General features: G+C 40.4%; 1 protein-coding gene across 3 annotated transcripts in view; it reads left to right on the top strand.

The window, feature by feature from the left end:
- Positions 1-7,612, top strand: part of enox2 (ecto-NOX disulfide-thiol exchanger 2) — a 193,171-nt gene that overhangs the window by 33,062 nt on the left and 152,497 nt on the right. The window lies entirely within an intron of this gene.

The raw sequence follows: 7,612 nt of genomic DNA, 5'->3' as shown, positions 1-7,612 counted from the left end.
AAAGATGAAACACACATCTGGGGTTGGGGGTGGGGGGGAATTAAATAAATAAATTCAGAATCCGTATGATTTGTGCGATATGGCCATATACGTAAGATTCACCACAAAATCCGTATGAACTATGGGTAAACCGTATGAGTTGACAGGTATGGATGAAGTGAATGTCAATTGTGTCTTGCCAATTTAGCACCTTGTCGCGATATTTACTGACTTTTGCATTGCCTCTCAATGCAATGACCCCAAAATATCTTGCAACATTTTGGGGTGTTGCAGCCATCTCGTTACCTCTGCGTACCGCGTCCTAGACGCATAATTTTCCCGCCAGACACACAGTTCCAATTAATGTGCGTTTTTGGGACGCAAGGAAATTTCTCAGTCAAAAAAGACAAAAAAAGAACCACGGTAAATATTTTTTTCCAGCAACGATCGCAGTTTGATAATCTCCGCCATTGTTGTTTTGATCTCGCGTTGAGTAATCTCGCGTGACGAGATTTCCGTTCTCGCGAGACGAGATTGGCAAGATCGGCCGTCACCTTGAGAAAAGCAGATGATTGCCAAGTTGTGTAACATTAAAACAAGTGTTGAGAAAGTTTAGAGAAGCAGCTAAAGTTGGATAATTTTTTGCGACTTTGAAAAAGCCTTGCATCATTGGAAGCAGAGTAAAGAGAGGAGAATTTATGAACTCAAAGACTGAACCATGGGATGAAATAACCTATTTCTCAGCAAATCTTGTATGCCTGAATTATTTATATTTTTGCAGCATTTGTTTATAAGAAATAAACCTATTATCAATGAATATTTTTGTTTGTGTTATTACCATATGCAATTGAATAAGTAGACCATTTCAGAATTCAAAATTTGGGACTCTCTAAATGCATAATGGGACTCATATTTTATGATCAGCGAGTACCTGGGACTCGCAGGGCTCAAACTGGAAAGTTATCACTGGTGTTGTTGGATACCCTGAGGCTCTCTCCAGAGAAGGAGATGTTCTCCCCTCCACATCCAGGTAGCAAAACAATAGTGCTTGTGCAAAGCAATTTTCATTAAAGGTCAGGTACATGAGTGTTGAATTTCATCATGTGTGGGTGGGTAGGAACTCCAAAGATCTAATTCAGTATATTGTATGCGTCAGATTCTCAGAACTTGGAAGTACATGCTTTTCATTGGAAGTTTATGTTCTCGCATCCTCTACAAAAGCAATGTTTATAAAAGTCATTCAAGTGATTACACATTATCTTAAATTTGATGAAATTACATTGTTGCTCTATGGCAAAAACTTGTCCCATTACATGTAGCTACTAAAATTTGGTTTGCATAGCGCTCATCTTGTCTTCTTTTTATAAATGTTTTTAGCTAATGTGTGAACAAAAGATCGCTAAAGCCAAAATGCTTGATAGCACTATGTTCATAATAAGTACTGTATAATATTTATGTTATTGGATTCCAATATTGTGTTTACATATCATCATTGCCCAATGGAAAGCTAATAGCTACAAAGAGTTTTTCAACCTTTCGCCCCAAAACATTCTAATCGAAAGAAGATCTAAAGTGACCGAGCCTTGCGGTGAATACTGTAGTGGTAAACGGTGCTTCATGGACACCCTTTCTAATTGACGTCTTGGTGCCAAGAAACTATGTTGCAGTAAGTTGAGGAGCTCCATTCTTTGCCACCAATTTGTGGCATCTCGGTTCCAAGAAACTGCATTGAAGTGAGTGTAAGAGCTTTGCATGTACAAGAGTAATGCTTTGCCGCCATTTTGTGGCATCTAGAAGAAATGATAAACCTTTTTGGAGGCTTGTGGATTATGTTTGCAGGGCCCAGTGCCTATCCCTCGTGGGGGGAAAAGTGTGTTTTTTTTTTTTTTTTTTGGGGGGGGGGGGGGGGGGACAGTAATGATCTGCTAATTGGGCCTACTTGGCTGTTCAAATCAAGCAGTGTCAGAACAGATTTATTTTGCGATTGAATCGCTGCTCTGCATTAAATACAAAATACTAAATAATTTGAGTACAAACGGGATTTAGTGTTAACGTGATCCGCATCAGGAAAAAAAAAAAAAAAAGACAATGCAGTGTTTGATGTTTTCCAAGAAAAGAGAAGCAGGTGGTCTCAGTGTGATGGATTTAAAAAAATGAGAAGGGAAGCTTTCAAGGCGCCCTTTTTTGTTGGTCGTTGCTAGATGACTGTGTCCTCACCCATTACTCTTACGTAGCGCAATATGGTGGCGATAACGAGCGCTCAGCCTGATGCTTGGCCTTTCCTCCTCTCCTCCTCCCTGCTAGCCTGCTCGGCTCGCTCTCTTGCAGCCTGCTGCTTTCTTCTCACTTTATGCCGCACACTTTCTCCACTGTTTGCCTTCACCGGGTCAGGTTTAATTAGCCGCCTGTCAGTTTGCTTTCCTCTGCTGCTGAAGGCATGAGGATTTTAGATTCATTTCAGGTCAGTCTGTGCAAAGCTATTGAGCATGTGTCTTTATAAATTATTCCTTGAATTTAGAAAAACAATTTTGCATCACAAGTCTGTTTTGTGAGGATTAAGCTTGCCATTAGTGATGCGTACATTCAACATTTGACTCCATTTTCATGATCCATGAACATTTGAAGTTTAAGAATGTTTTTAATTGGATAGTATCGTTGTGTAAATGTTTTAAACTCTTGTTTGCATGCCAGTGTCATACGGCATGCTGGACTACAAGAACAATGAACAATCACTTAATAGATAACTGGACATTTAAACAAATGTTATTTATGTATTATATATTTAAACAAATAATACCAACAAAGAAGGTTTTTCATGTTCAGTGATGAACAATCCTGCATTCTTTAACTGCCAGATGGACATCTTTGTTCAGATTACACTCTCGATTCATATTAATCAGGTCAGTCAATAAATAATAATAATAATGCATTTTATTTGTATAGCGCTTTAAAAACACTCAAAGTCACTTTACATAGTAAAACACAATAAATAAATCAAAAAAACGGGAAAAATAAGACAATCATAATATTAAAAGCTACATACATGCAACGGTGTGTAAAAAAAATGATGAGAGATTATATTGAACAAATGATTGTGTATTACAGGTTAAAAACAGAACTGAACAGGTGGGTTTTAATTCTTTTGAGTCCTTGAGTGTGTCTGAGATGATGAGGGAGAGAATTCCAGAGGGAGGGGGCGGCGATAGAGAAGGCTCTGTCTCCCCAGATCCGGTGCTTGGTTTGGATGGGAGGGGTGAGTAGGTTGGCGTGAGCAGGTCTAAAATGGCAGGTAGGGGTGTGGTAGTGAAGGAGGTCAGTGAAGTAGGAGGGGGCAAGGTCGCAAAGGGTCTTGAAGGTGATGAGAAGAACTTTAAACTGGATTCGTTGTTGGATGAGGAGCCAGTGTAGATGTCTGAGGACTGGAGTGATGTGGTCTCTAAGCGCGGGAGTGGGTGAGAAGATGGGAAGCAGACTTTTAGATGTATTGACGTTTGTTGAGGGTTTTAGTGGGCAAGCCGTGAAGTATGCTATTGCAGTCGGCGAGTCTTGAGGTGATAAAGGCGTGAACGAGTGTTTTAGCAGCTGATGGGGAGAGAGAGGGTGATGTTTTAAGGTGAAAGAAAGCAGTTTTGGTGATGTGGGTTTTAAATGAGAGTGACTAATCAAAGATGACGCCAAGGTTACGGATATGGTCGAAGCGCGAATGGTAGAGCTGTTAATAGAAAGTGAGAAATCAGCGCAGGATGTGTGAAGGGATTTCAGGACGATGATGAGGATTTCTGATTTGTTGCTATTTATTTTGAGGAGGTTGGTCTGCATCCAGTTTTTTTATGTCTATTAAGGCAGTTGATGATGGTAGAATGAGTGGCAGCCATGACGGATTTGGTGGAGATGCATAGCTGGGTGTCATCGGCGAAGCAGTGGAAATTGAGACCACGGTAGCGTATGATGTGACTAAGGGGAAGCATGTTAAGGATAAAGAGAAGGGGGCCAAGCACTGAGCCTTCGGGGACACCTTGGGGGACTGGGGATGTGTCAGACTGAGATTTATTAATGCTGATGAACTGGTGGCGATTGGTGAGATATGATTTTAACCAGGAGAGAGCAGTGCCGGTGATGTTAAGGGAGGACTCAAGAAGGGTGAGGAGGGTGGAATGATTGATGCTCTGCACTGAGGTCAAGTAAGATGAGAATGTTGACGGAGTCGGTGTCAGAGTAGAGGAAGAGGTCATTGGTGACTTTAAGAAGGGCTGTTTCTCTGCTGTGATGGGATCTGAAGACGGCTTGAAATGGTTCGTAGAGGTTATTGGAGTTCAGGTGGGTTTTCAGTTGTGAGGTGACAATTCGTTCAAGTATTTATAACAGAAAGGGGAGATTAGTAATGAGCAGCGGTAAGAAGACAGGGTGAAGTGATGTGGTGATTGGTGTTGCTGGCGTGAGCTGGGCCGATGATGATGCTATCCATTTGTCTTTCGGCTTCCTGGATTTGATGAAGTCTGATTAGTAATGAGCAGCGGTAAGAAGACAGGGTGAAGTGATGTGGTGATTGGTGTTGCTGGCGTGAGCTGGGCCGATGATGATGCTATCCATTTGTCTTTCGGCTTCCTGGATTTGATGAAGTCTGGTATTCTTCCTTCCATTTCTGTGATTTTTTTTTTCTACCAGTTGGGAGCATCTGATGCAGTCACATGCAGAGGTAAGTGGAGCCATGGGCGTATGCTACGCTATTCTATGATGTGCTGTGCTATGCTATGCTATGCTATGCTAGAGTATGGTAAAATGCTTTCTTACTAAGGGCAGTCAACTAAGAATTATGCACTATGAATTAGTGGTTCATGCGCTTGACTTGAGTGCAGGTGGGTGGTTTCAGTCCCAGGGTGTCATTGAGTTAAGGCCGGGGTGTCGTGGAGCGAGTGCCGGGGCGGCGTGGGGTGAGCACCAGACCATTCAAATTCTATGATCGAATCTGATATCATTGTCATGCTGATGGGGAGTGAACATTCAGCAGTGATTGTGATCCATATACTGTATGATAACACATAAAGACTGTACAGAACATCGTTTCAAAGCTTTAAGATCATTGAACTCTTCCATGTAGAGCATGCATGGAATTGAAATGAAAAAAGAGGCTTCTTTGTAATAGTTGAAAGACTTTGCAAAACCCAATGACTTGCTGGGTTTTTTTTAATAGAAATAAAATATGATCTTGTGAATGTTGAAAATATATCTCAATAGTATACTGTATTTTCCACACTATAAGGCACACCAAAAAGCATTCAATTTTCTCAAAAGTCGACAGTCAATATTCTGATTTCTTGGACGTAGTACAGGGTCAGGCACAATGATCTGCCACATTTGTAGGTTAAATAAAAGGCAAATAAAGTAAAGAAACAAAAGTGTTTTTATTTTCAAAAAGTACATATAATGCCAATTTTTTTTCATACAATGCCATGTTGCTTTGTTTCTTTATAATGCGATTGTTTTTCGTTTCTTTTTCAGTTGCTGCCATGAATTGGACTGGTGAGCATCACACTTTCATTGTGGAAACGTTTATCAAAACACGCGAATTTGTAACTGCAACACAACGAGCATTCCGTTTGCAGTTCAATCTTGGGAGACATGATCCCATACCAGCTCAAAACACGATCTTGTTATCCTTTACCAACTTTAGAGCTACTGGATCTGCATTGAAACGAAAATCAATCGGCAGACCTCGCACCGCCAGAACTCCACTTAATTTTTAAAACATAATGAAACAGAATGGCATTATATGTACTTTTCGAAAATAAAAACACTTTTTTGTCTCTTTATTTGCCTTTTATTTAACCTACAAATGTGTCAGATCATTTTGCCTGACCCTGTATTTTAACTGTTCTGTAAAGCGCTCTGGTATACCTGCAGCGGTTGTAGAAGTATTGTATTATAAATGAATACAGCAAGTCCGCCTCAGAATGGCTTTAAAAAAACCAAAAAAAAAAAACCCCAAAACCAACAAGGTTTAAGGTTTTGGAGTGGCCAAGTCAAAGTCCGGATTTGAATCCAATTGAGATGCTGTAGTGTGACGTTAAACGGGCAATTCATGCTATAAAACCCCTTCTGCAAAGAAGAGTAGGCCAGAATTCCTCCACAGTGATGTGAAAGACTCATCACGCTTGATTTCAGTTTTTGCTGCCAAGGGTTATTATTAGATTCGGTTGGCGGGGGGGATTTTTCACATAGGGACAGGTAGGTTTGGATTTTTTTTTTTGTCTAAATCAAACGGCCATTTCGACACTGTATTTTGTATTTCCTTGGGTTGTCTCTGTGTGACATTCAATTTGGTTGGATGAGCTGAAACCTTTGTGTGTGATAAATATGCAAAGAACACAGAAATCCGGAAGGGGGCAAATACTTTTTCACGGCACTGTACAGTACAAGTAACTATATATGCAGGTCTGTGTGTTGAGATAAAGTAAGACAAGGTGAATGAAGAAATACAGTCAGAGCGTCACATTGTAATGGTTCAGTAAAGAGGAGCTGGCAACAGCTGAAGCACGTCCACAAATAGTCCTGTTCCCGTTATATTTCACTCTGTATTTGCAAAGGCTACACATGGCAGCCGTCTTGTCAAGATGATCTCCTTTTTTGCAAAGTCCAAAGTGTTTCCACAGAAACGAAGGCATTGCTTCGTCTCAAAAATCTCCTCCCTCGCCTCCATGATCAATGTTGATCTATTATAATCTACGTTATGGCTTGACATAAATCTCAGACCGAAAAATGAATATAAGGTTTTTAAAAATAATATTCAAACCTGCATACAAAATTAAAAGGGCAGAGTGTGTATATATATATGTATATGTATATATATATATATATATATATATATATTTAAATGCTGTTAATTATATCGACTCAGAGGATAAAAGTGATGCAGAAAACGGATAGATGGATGGATATCGATTCAGTGGATCAATAACAATGATATGTCTGTATGGCCAGCATCGATGTGCACTCCTCCAGTGCCTTATCGATGCAGCAAGATTGCGTGGCAGACACATCGATACACCAATTAAATAGATGTGTCGTTGCGCCCCTAATATATGTATATGTATGGATTAAAATATATACAGTAAATATTCCCATCCCCGGAATTCTATGAAAAGGAATATCCTTCACCCGGAACAAAAGCCTGTAGATTAACGTTTTGACTACGATATTGCATGTTACCGGAACTTACGTAAGCGGAAATTCCACTACCCGTAACCCGAATTGAGACGTCATGCCGCGGGAGCTGAAATAAACGCAACTCCCACCCGATGCTACGGAAAGACGACACCGAGACACATTTTCACTTCGCGTTTTTCGATCATCAGATTCGAAACGACGACGTGTAAGTGAGTTTTTATTGGCGTGCGTTTTACTGTAATTGTGAATGATTTTAACTTTATTCACTTAACGTCCTATAGAACGCGGCACTAGCTTAAAAGCAGCCCCCACTCGACACGACCGAACAGACGTGTTCGCTTCGCCGTTCACATTCATCAGATTCGAAACAAAGACGTGTAAGTGACTTTTTATTGGCGTGCGTTTGACTGCAATTGCGAAAGATTTTAACTTCATTCACTTACGTCGTGTAGATCATGGCATCGAAACG

The sequence above is a fragment of the Hippocampus comes genome, unplaced genomic scaffold (genome assembly GCF_001891065.2).
Source record: "Hippocampus comes isolate QL1 unplaced genomic scaffold, H_comes_QL1_v1.1 scaffold9, whole genome shotgun sequence".
NCBI lineage: Eukaryota > Metazoa > Chordata > Actinopteri > Syngnathiformes > Syngnathidae > Hippocampus > Hippocampus comes.
The sequence above is the reverse complement of the archived record's forward strand: the minus strand, read 5'-3'. Positions and strand labels throughout refer to the sequence as shown.